We start from the raw sequence: 12,500 nt of genomic DNA, 5'->3' as shown, positions 1-12,500 counted from the left end.
CAACAACACCTCCATCACAAAATATGTAACATATATAGGCGCAGGAGTGGCTGTGTGGTAAGTAGCTTGCTAACCAACCACATGGTTCCGCGTTCAGTCCCACTGCGTGGCATCTTGGGAAGTGTCTTCTGCTATAGCCCCGGGCCGACCAATGCCTTGTGAGTGGATTTGGTAGACGGAAACTGAGAGAAGCCTATCGTATATATATATATATATATATATATATATATGTATGTATGTGTTTGTGTGTGTCTGTGTTTGTGTGCCTGTGTTTGTGTGTCTGTGTTTGATAGAATAAGTACTGGGCTTACAAAGAATAAGTCCCGGGGTCGATTGCTCGACTAAAGGCGGTGCTCCAGCATGGCCGCAGTCAAATGACTGAAACAAGTAAAAGAGTAAAAGAGTATACTGCCTACGTTAGAAATTACTATTTTCCTCAAACATCGGGAACATTGGAATTCGGTGTTATAATTATTAGTCATAGCTTAAAGTGAAATGGCTTCCAAATCTAATCGAAACCGTCTCGCTAATTAGGACCATTGAGTATTTAATTTTCCGGTATTCAGCTCTATTATGTTATGTGACTGATTGAATTTGTGTTTAGTGCTACATATAATAAACACACTACTGCTTGTAAATTGAGCATATTGAGTGAACTTGTTAGCATTGAACTTGATTCATTATGAACGTATCTTAATAAATAGAATTATTATTAACTGATGCACAAGGTCATTTCTAGAAGAAAAGTATACGCTATTAAATCTATATAGTTATTAACTGATTCTTTACTTATTGCATAAGTCTATTCCTAAGAAAAAGCTGAGAGTGTCGTCAGGCGATTTGAAATCAGAGCGGAAAGTAAAAATAATAATGATGATGGTGGTGGTGATTGTGGTGGTGGTGGTGATTGTGGTGGTGGTGGTGGTGGTGGTGGTGGTGGTGGTGGTGGTGGAAGTGGTGGAAGTGGTGGTAGTGGTGGTGGTGGTGGTGATGATAAAATAATGAAATAAAGATTTGATAGTTACTAAAGCTCACTCGAGTAACGTGGACACTGCAAGGAAAATGTTAAAATAAAATATAAACAAATATCCCCCAAAGGAAGACATCGGAAGGCTACTTTTAGGAACCTTTTAAAAGCAAGGTTTCCTTGACCACTGAAGTTAACGCCTTCTGTTAATCACCCCTTTCAATTTTTAAAAGCTCATGGTCAATGCATGCACTCTCACTTGGTCCATGTTTGCTATTCTCATCCACCTCTTTCAATTTTCTCTACCACATAATTTGTTTCCCTATGGCCACCAGACAAACAAAAACTACCTGGCAACCTCGGTCAAAGAGATTTGCATGATGATCTTCTCGATGGCCAGCCACTGACTCCTAGCATCTCTGTTACATTGAAAATGATGTCCAGTCTCTCACTTTTCACTTGACACACGTTCTGGAACCTCATCTGAAACTAATTACCTTTCGGAAACATTTGGTATCAAGTGGGTTGTTAGGATACATGAGTTCCATACATCTTACCACCCAGCCGAAATGTCGTTTTGGTAGTATGTTGGCAATATTAAACTAATTATTAATCCGCCAGTATAAAGTGGATTCTGAACAGATTTCTCGCTTCAATATCGGATGGTAAAGGACTTCTGGTCCAGGATTTCTGACAAAAAATTTGCGATTATGGTTCCATTTTCGCTACCAGTGTCTGTCTGTAGTGATATGTTTATTGTGGCAACGCGTGTCTCTGCCCCTGGATATTCCGTGGCAAACAGTAGCAATTTCCCTGCTGCTATCTGCAAGCCTGTTTCATATATCCTCACTCTTTTAATGCTGCATTTGTTTTTGCAATCATGTTTATTGTTATTGTTGCTGTTATTGTTTTTACTGATGTTGCTGCTGTTACTGTTGCTGTTGTTTGCATTGTTGTTTTCCTTGTTTTATTTTAATCTTGTTGTTACTATCATGCTCCTGCTATTAATGTTGCTAATTAATAAGGCTAAAAGTATTGTGATGTGTAACCTTGACTACAAACAACACTTTAACATTAAAAAGATTCCCTCCATCTTCTTCTCTTACAGTGAAACGATTGAGTTTAAGCCATTTTTAGATTAATGGTTTGACCAGAAATATATACTTGTTCTTTCACATTTTTTCCCGTGGGTGAGTAACGACCAGGCCGTTACGGTTCTCGCCGGTTTAACAGTAAGATAAAACGATGCAACTCTTTGGAAAGGAAGTGAACAAAAACTAACAAAATTTCTGAAATAAGTTTAACTACAAAAAAAGTCATCAACAACTACAAAAACAACATCAGCAATAATAATGATGATGATAATAATAATAATAATAATAATAATAATAATAATATAATAATAATAATAATAATAATATAATAATAATAATAATAATAAGTTTTAAACAGAGAAACAAGTCGCAAAGGAACAGAAATTAAATTACCTTAAGACCATAAGTGATAATTAAATTTATCGACTACGGCAGGAGATAAAGCAGACTTAGATTCATTCGGCTGTGAACTCAAAAGGTAAAGGACCAGAATGAAAAAAAGCCTATTACATTTATTCCAACTCTTCATTGATAGTGCCGATATTCGCTGGAATCGTGGAAATAATAATTCTTGATAGTTATATGATTTCGTTTCATGCAAAGTATAACGCAAAATATAACTAATTTTGCGTTATAATATCATCATCATCATCATCATTATTATTATTATTATTATTATTATTATTTATTATTATTATTATTATTATTATTATATCATCATCATCATCATTATTATAATTACTATCGCTGCTGTTGCTGTTTTTGCTGATGTTGTTGTTGTTACTACTAACAGATTAATAATCATTATATAGATAGTACAGTACCGTAAAAGAAATGCAGTAGCTCCGCCGTGTCCCATGAAATGTATAGATTTTTCAAGCGAACAAGGGATGAAGGTATATGGAGTACACGCTGATAACTCTGCTATTGAGATTCTCGTATCTTGTGTGCGTTTCAGCAAAGATGCAAACGGTTAAAGTGAGTTTATACCTGGCTAATTGATCTTAGCTCAAACTGATTACATTTAATATCTGAATGATTTAAGTAATCTGCTCTGATTCACTGGCTAAACAAGATTGTTCAGTGAAGCATAACGACCTTTTATAGATTCTCAATAAGTAATTGTTGTGTTCTCATTATTAAATCAAGCTATCCGTACACACTGTTAGATAGCTGTCTTTTGCTTTCAAATGATATATCTCTCTATTTCATTCTTTTCTCTCAGTACTTGCACATCATCTCTCCCTCCCCCTGTCTCTAGTTCGCAGAATTAGTTTATTTTATCGATATATTTTCTAAGCTTTGTGCATGTTCCGACGTGAATCATATTGATTGAACAGCTTTAAAACAATCGTAGAAAGGAAACAACGAAACACATGCTACTACAATAGCTATATTATATTTGATATAAGACTTGCGTCTGTAATATAATTTTTAGTGCATGTGCATTCTAATAACAGCTTAATCCTTATTTGATTGTGTAATAGAAAATTACATACATGGTTAAATTAAACTTCATGACATGCGTAGAATGGATTAAAATAATTTAATCGTTAGCTTATTAAGAAAATAAATGAATGTTTGAACGAGAATATTGCTACAAAATATTACATTTAACAAATCGTACTATCTCTCCCTCTCTCTCACGCACATACACATACGTGTATATGTTTTAGTATGAACTTATGTGAGCATTTGACATGGTTGTATGCGTTATGTGGTGTGGGCGGGTGTGAGAATGGGTATGCCTATTGTGCGCATTATCAACATATAGGGAAAATTAAATATGAGATGATGACGGAACGGGGTTTCAATTTCACCAGTCTTGTAGGAGTTAGAAATCTCTCACTGAATTTTTTTTTAAATTACCTGTAAGATATATATTAGCTATATACACACGGGTGCGCACGCAAATGCTTTATTATTCTCTCTCTCTTTCTCTCTCTCTCTCTCTCTCCCCATATATATCTCTCTCTCTCTCTTCAGTCGAAGAAATCAACCCTAGGAGTTAGTCTTTGTAAGCCAAGTAATTATTCTATCGTTCCTTTTTCACGAATCGCTAAGTTACGAGGACATAGATTCACCAATAACGTTGGTCAGGGGATAAACAACAACAAAAAGACACAACTACATAAATGTATATATATATATATATATATATATATATATATATTCGACGGGCTTCTTTTAGTTTCCGTCTACCAAATCCACTCAAAACGACTTGGTCGGCCCGAGGCTATAGTAGAAGACCTTTATACAGTTATCCAACGTGCCACGCAATGGGATTGCACCCGGAATCATGTGGTTGGGAAGCAAAATTGTTACCACACATGTACGCCTGCACCAACACACACACTCACACTCTTACACACGCGCACACAGATATTCATGCAAACACATGAATGCCTCTCGCTCAAGCTTCTTTCTATCTATTTCGCTCTCTCTCCATCTGTCTCCACACACACATATATACATACACATATATGCATACATATATATATATACGAAAATATGATACTCATAATGAAATTTATAGAAAAGCAAAAGACGAAGACAGCTGTATGAACAACAAACAAGTGTATTAGTTTGACGCTCGGGTAAGTGAAAATGTCTTTTACTTTACAAGTCTACGCTCTCTAAGAGAACGGTATACGAGAAAATAAATAGAGAGAGAATGGCAAAAACATGTAGCTTTCAACGGTGCAGTATGGCGATTGTTTACAACAAAAATGTTTGAAAGAAAGATAATAATTTAAAAATGTGGTTGAAAGAAAGGGAGATAATAAAGTGCTGGTGATTCCAAAAGAAGGTTCGCGTGAGTGTGTGCGTATGTCTGATTGGTGTGTGTGTATGTGTATGTGTCAATACGGTCTAGTCACTCTGACGTGTGTGTACGTGTGGAAGTGTATGCGTCTGTAACGTGTGTGTGTTGTGTGTAGGAGTTGATGGGTGTTTTCTAACGTGATGTGTATACGTGTGTGTGTATCTAGATCAGACAGTGTGCATGTGTATGGTGTATGTTATCTTTGTCTATGTATGTTGTGTGTGTTAATGCGTGTTGCGTGTGTATGTATATATAGCCTGTGTTCAGATGTTATGTACTTGTGTGGTTGTGGGAGTATATATTGCCTGTGTTCAGGTATTAAATCTCTGTGTGGGTATGGGACTGTGATGGTGGTTTGTGGTGTGCGTACTGAGTCAAGCACTGTTTTTGGTTACTCATAGTGTGGTATGTGTGGTGATGCTATTGAAAATTGTGTATGGATGTATGGATGATTGTGTGTGGTGTGGGTGCTGGGAAGTCGGCAATGCTATTGTGCGTAGAATGGTGACGGGTGGTATCATTGGAGAGAGGAGATGACGTAGGTGTCAGAAGAAAGGGGAGGTGACTTGAGACCATGGTTGGCGCAAAGGAGCTTGGATAGTAGATTAGTTCCCGTTCACGTTGAAGTCGGTAGTCCGGATGGCCCCTGTACCAGGATATTCCAAACACATATGTTGTAGCGAATGACTGGTAGAGCGGAAGTGGCGCGAATTCGGGGTGTCATTACCGAGTCTGATGTCTCGGAGGTACCCCGCAAACCGGTCGGGCAAGCGGCATTCCATTTGACCGATGTACAGGGAAGGGTAGAAAGTGAGCGGGAGACGCAGGAAATGACGGTACTAGAAGTGCAGATAAAGGAGTTGGTAATGTGATAGGGATGATGAAGGATGCCTGTGGGGATGGTGGTGTTGGAGAGGTAAGGGTAGGTGCGACAGCGGTCGCGTGTGTAAGGGAACGAGCCAGGCTGTGTGGGTGGAGTTAAGAAAAAATAGTGACCAGGAAGTCACGCAGGTTACGTGCTCATTTGAAGGAGGGAAGGGGTAGGTCAGAGAAGATCACGAGATAGAGGGATAGGACTGCAGTAGCCGGAGGGCTCAGGGAATAGTGCGTTGGATGTGCAGGATGGAATAGTGGTAGGTTATGGGAAACGGGAAACATGCAACGGCGGGTCAAGTGCGGGGAAAAAGAGTAGAGGCACGACCTATGCATCATGCCCTGGCAATGGTTGTGTGGCTAGTGGTAAGGGGATATCCACGTAAGATGATGTGGTGAGTCATAAGTTGTGACTAAGTCTCAAAGTCACGGTTGTCACTGCAGAGCCTGCGCAGTCGAAGAAAGTGGGAGTAGGAGATGGAGAGTTTGGTGTAGGTAGGGTGGGAAGAGGGAAATTTAAGGTAGGAGTGTGAGTTAGTGTGTTTGTATTGGGTGGAGGTAATGATAGTGAAGTGGTGTATACTGACAAATTTGACGGAAGAGTTAGAAGTAGTGCAGGAGAATTCGAGGTCAAGATGGACAAAAGAGTGGAAGGCGTGCAGTTGTTCACGGGAGAGTGATGTCGAGCCGATATAGTCATTGATATAACTATCGTAGAGTTTGGGTGTGGCACCAGTTTACTGTGAGAATATTTGGGCCACAACGTAGCCAACGAACGGCCATTCCCTCGATCATGTTGGTAAAAATATCCCTTGAACGAGAAGCGGTTGAGGGAGAGAACATATTCGGCCAGACGAAGCAGTATGGAAGTGTCAGGTTGTGGGAAGTGGTTAAGTCGAAGGTCGAGGAAATGTTTCAGTGCAAGAAATTCCTTCGTTGTGAGGGATTACTGCATATAAACTCTTGATATCAAAAGTGAAGAGAAATATGTACGGGTATGTGTGTGTGTCTCTGTGTGTGTGCGTGTGTATATATATATATATATATGTATATAAATGCCGGTATCCATGTATGTCTGAATCTATGATCCGTGTGTTAAAATACAGTGTTCTACTGTAGTAGCTAAAATTACGACTACAGACTTGTGTATTTATAGAAAAGGTCACAGACTATGGCATTTTCATATAATATCAAAAGGAGTGATTTTTTGCAGTTGTAATTTTCTCCCAAGGTGGATATACATGCAATTATACTTTTAGTGCAACTTTAAAGAAGAAAAAATTAAATAAGAGTTAAGCTTATTATATATCTCCGACCCCTGCAAGAGAACGTTGACAAATTTGATAATGCGAACGAAACGTATATTTAAAGTAATTACATAAGTTATAGGACATTTCACAGAAAAAAACAATCTACTTCCGAGAAAAAGAAAATTGTAAAGTTTTACATTTTCTTTCCTTTAATATGTTCTGTGGTTCAACATGAAGCATATTATAAATTGTTTATACAATGATTCAGAGTAAATCAACATTCGTCCACCCACTGAAGATTTTATGATTATTTCTTATATACAGAAAATTCTGATTAAAGTATTCATAACGCGTTAATAATCTCCCGAGATAACCTGTATGTTATATAAATTCATACAAACGATCGTACGTATTCATACATTCAGGCATGCACACACACACACACGCATATATATATATATATATATATATATATATATATATATATATATATATATATACATATATATATTTATGCATATATGGATACAGGACGTCATCAACTGTTATATATATATATATATATATATATATATACACATACACATAGATTTATACATATATATATATACATACATAGATAGATATCTATATCTATATATATATATATATATATATATTATATATATATATATAATATATATATATATATATATATATATATATAATATATATTATATATATATATATATACATATATATAACTTACCGATGCGGAAGAAAATCCCAATCGAATTATCAGCTCTAAAAATATGGGGTACTGAGTTAGATTCCTTTGACTAAATTACTCAAGGTGTTGCCCCAGCATGACCACAGTCAACTGATTGAAGCATGTAAAAGATAAAAGATAAATCAATAAGTGAATATACGGATAGGCATATATGTACCCACATATAGATACATACAATAAAACAAATCATGTGACGACGTAATCCCGTGACCGACCAGACAATCATACTTCCAGATGTTGTTGCACATTGCTGGCCGCAATGCGAGCGCAACATTTTAGCCCTGGAATGATGCCAACCTATGGCTACGCGAACAAGCAAGCATTCACTCTTGATTGAAAGGGGGACTGGAGCAACTTGAAATTAAGTGTTTGTTCAAGAACACAACGCACCACCCGGTCCACGAATCGAACCCACCATCTAACGATCGTGAGTGAGAAGCCCTAACTAGTAGACCATACATCTTCACACGCAAACACACACATATGTACACACACTCATACGCATATATATATATTATGCCATACAGTGTTTATTGACGATAATATGCTAAACTGAATTTGAAGACTCTATGCATGATTTCCAAATCTTATAGACTGTCACCACCTAGCATCAGAAATATCCTAACCATTCGTATAATCCCAGAGAAACACTCACACACATACAGTACAAATATCACGTAAGCACGACAAAACGAAAACACGACAAGCGACTCTGTCTACTAGCAAACATAGCAACAGAAGGAAATGTAATTTAACAAAACGGGGGGAATTCCCCCATCAGCTACTTAACGGATATCATCGGATTTCGACACCTTAGGCACGATCACTACTTCCGTTAGTGTCAACAGCCTTAGAAAAGCATCAAACGGTGTTTGGGAATATACAATCCAAATACTTGTACCCGATCCACAAATCAATTCTCGAAACATCAACATACATGTAAAAAGTAAGCATACAAATAATGATAATTGAACTCAAATGTTGCATACCAAAGAATAAGTCATAACGATCGTTATGTGCCTGTAGAATTTATCTTGCACTAACAGTACTAATCAGAGGCACTGCTAGGTCAGGGATTTTCTGGGAAATGTATTACGTCACCATATATGATGAAAGTTAAAATTCACATCGATAATAATTTTCTAATATGGAAATAACTACTTATTGAATATAACACTAATACCGACTCCATAGAAAAATCTATATTCAATGCGTCATGACCGTCATCTTACAATTATAAACAGTACGGTTACGGAGTAATTATTTTCACGGTCTCTCTACATATGAGAGCTTTACAGTCACCGAAAACGCAAATACAAATATCACTGACTATCAAAAATTAGAATAAAAGAAATTTGACAACCTGTAGCACAATATTTCAATAACACCCAATATAAAGTAGCAGGAGTCCAAGAGGATCCAAATAAGGTATTCTAAAACTACTGCATTTTTACATTTTTTTTAAAGATATATTTTAACGAAAGCTGCAATGTGCTTTCATTCCATTGCCCTTTCATGTTACCTTTCACCAACCTTATCGTACCTATTAATGTTGCAGACACTTTTGTGGTTATCCCAGCTATATAACCTTATCGGATTCAATTCACTGTTTGAGGTCAAAATCTTTGCAAAACGGTTTTTAAAATGTAATTAAATATGGCTTTGTTTCCATTATAATATTTCTTCTTTAGTTGTGTCTGTGTAGTTTCCGATTTCATATCCCTGCGTGGTCAGTGATGTTATACTTCTAAGTCGATTAAACAAATATTAGTGGTGTGCTGCGGAAACTGTCTTTTACATCGATTAGATTCCACTTTTAGACAATTTGTGACATTATGCCAAAGTTTCAAATCGCATTGCAGTAGGTGATTACTTTTCGCTGGCGCCGAGGGGAAACTGATCGAAAAATTAATGAGCAAATCGCTTTCAATTATTTGTGAAAATCACTTCAATTATTTTACGCTGCCTACAGATATTTGAAAATGTTAAGAGGCGTGGATAGAATAAACTAAATTGATCAACAATGCAAGCATCCTATTACTGGCTCATAACAGAAAACTGTTAGTGTCTATTTGTCGTTCAGAGCAATTTATTATACGATGTGCCATGGGTACTAAGGCTTCTGTACCACAACCCTGCAGAATATTAGCGATAACATATCAATCATACTAAGTTGTCTAGCTATTACTATTCCATTTAACTTTTTTTCTATATGCCTATTCAAGGGAATCACAGAGTCACAGGGACTGCTAGAAACAGCCGCTAATGTAGTGCCTCACATGATGTATTACTGATAAACGAAATATAGTCCTACATATTCCTAAAGAGGCAGCATGATTACAGCAGAAAAGTGTTTTATCAAAGGCCTTATTGCTCGGGACTGAACTAGAGCTAAATAAAAGCAACAGAAACAAAATAAGTCCCAGGTACATATTTCTTGATATGGTTATTGCTGATGACTCTCCACAGCTAGTTTCTTTCAACAACTCTACAAACAAGGGCTTTACTATCGTAACCATTCTTTTATTATGTTTTTATATAACGTATGCATATGCAGTGTGTGTATGAGTTAATATATTCAATTAGACTCTGGAGAACAATCAATGAAATATTGTCCATAACGTGCCATGTTTCATGTTTTTGTTCTTTTACCTTTCTATTTTTCGTTTATTGATTTATTATCAGTATTATTTATAATTTATTTATTGTTTCATCTTCCACCATTTCCAGAGATGACATGTACAGACCTGCCATCTTTGGTTACTTGTATAGACCTGATATCTCTCCTCCAATACAGTTTATAAAGCTCCATGTTTTTCGCTTGATTATATTATTAGTTTCCTTCTTGCCGTCAGGAAAGACATTTTATCTGATACATAAACCATGCCAATCAGAGTAAACATATTTTGGTTTCATGCTTTTGTTTCCTTTTAATGTTATTAATATTTATTTTTATAATCAATATATATCTTTGATTCCCTATTCGAAATGTAACGTTCAGATTTCTCTCATCAACGCTGTGTTCAATGAAGTATGACATGGGAGAAAGAGTATTTTTTATGTAATTTATTACTATTGGTAGGGCTTTTAGAGATATTAACATTATGAGAGACATCTAATACCAGGTATCATAAAGTCCACTGATTTGGCAAACTGGGAATTTCTTTATAACCTAGAAACTTCGACCGCATACCGTTGTGATTAATAGCTACCATGATACCCAGGTTATGGCACGTAATACAGTTATATGCTTAACTTATTCATCTGTCATGTGTTCACAACTGCAACTGGAGGTGTGTAATACATTTTGACAGAGTAAGTCAGTCAGTATTACTATCGTTAATAATAGCTGTACAATCAATGATTGTTTTAGCTATAGAAACACCACAATACTAGTGAAAATACAAAGAACGCAATACATTAATAGATTTAGATTCGGGTAGTGTATGGCGGAAGAAAGCATCGGAACACATTTGCAAGAAGTGAATACATTTGGGCATAATTTGATACACACAAATGTATATGTATGCTTTATCTATGAGTGGCATTAATTTAGATGTTGTTTAGTTCAAAAATAAGTGCATGTAGCTAACATGTAGATATACACATAGACTCACACAACAAGGTTCACTAAATGGTAGAAATGTTCACCATAATAATTTTTCTCATATATTAGGAGTATCAGTTCATAGTTATACGCAATGTGCATCTATACTTCGATATACATTGTCTGCAGCTTCTTAAAATTAACTTCATTTGAGTAAGCGGTTTATATTCTGCGCAGAGAATAATTTCAACCGATAAGGCTAATTGTATCACCAATTTCTTAGGTTTTAGAGCAAACTAATTTAGACTAGTAACTGAAATTTCGTGCAAAATTTATCGTTCTGATAAACTCTGAAATGATCGACAAATAGACAAATCTGGTATATTGCTGTTTCTATAGTTAAACACTCTAAACAGCATCCAAATTAAGAGCACTGAACTGAATCAGATGTTACACTTGAATGGATTATAAACACTTCCTTACCCTGCTTACTACTGAAATACAATACTTAATGCTCTTTGGAGCTAACGAAATCTCTCCCATCTCCACTATGACACTTGACTCCTTTATCAGTTTTCTTTTCGCTCATTCTTAAGGTGTTTCGCACATCAAGTGGCAGCAGTTCCAACTTCATGTTTTTTCGACTTTGAGATTTCTCAACAGGTTCCGCAACCAGCTTAGTCCATTTTAAAGATGGACAATCCGTTCATCTTCTTTCTTTTCGTCCGTGTAGGACTGGCGGATTTTATCTGAATGTTTGTCGTGGCTAAACAGGTTGTGAGGTGGATGAGACTGAAAGACACCTTCCTATTTGGTAAAATTCTTTATGACTTCTTCCTCGGAATAGGGGAGTAATGGTACAGAAGAAGTGCGCCTTCAAGAATATTGTTTGAAAGATGGATGAATGCGGCGAGCTTTTTCCGAGTAAATTGCCTGCATTGAGTTGCTTTTTGGAATCAGATTACGGTAGTTGGCGAAAAGCTGCAAAGGTGTGCGTACAATTTTCTTTTTGATTGTTTCTGTTTATTCTTATTGTTATTTCCTTTTCTTAAACATCTTTATGAAAAGCAACACTTATCATACTGTCTTCACAACCATTCTAATTAATAAAGAAAACTCTAAGCACGCGCTTGTGGACTTACATTTACGAAAAGATAAACACTTTCTCGGTGTTTC

At 36.3% G+C, this 12,500-nt stretch overlaps 1 protein-coding gene across 4 annotated transcripts in view; it reads right to left on the bottom strand.

The window, feature by feature from the left end:
- Positions 1 to 12,500, bottom strand: part of LOC115213932 (beta-1,3-galactosyltransferase 1-like) — a 270,873-nt gene that overhangs the window by 191,169 nt on the left and 67,204 nt on the right. Inside the window, exon 1 of one of the 4 annotated variants that reach the window (XM_036504846.1) lies at positions 2,886 to 2,996. The exons of the other annotated variants lie outside the window; for them this stretch is intronic. The gene's annotated coding sequence lies outside the window, so the exon portion shown is untranslated. Of the gene's footprint in view, positions 1 to 2,885; positions 2,997 to 12,500 lie in introns of those variants that run through there. 4 annotated transcript variants of the gene reach the window in all.

Source organism: Octopus sinensis, linkage group LG7, assembly GCF_006345805.1.
Source record: "Octopus sinensis linkage group LG7, ASM634580v1, whole genome shotgun sequence".
Lineage (NCBI taxonomy): Eukaryota > Metazoa > Mollusca > Cephalopoda > Octopoda > Octopodidae > Octopus > Octopus sinensis.
This window is presented reverse-complemented; position numbering and strand designations above follow the sequence as displayed.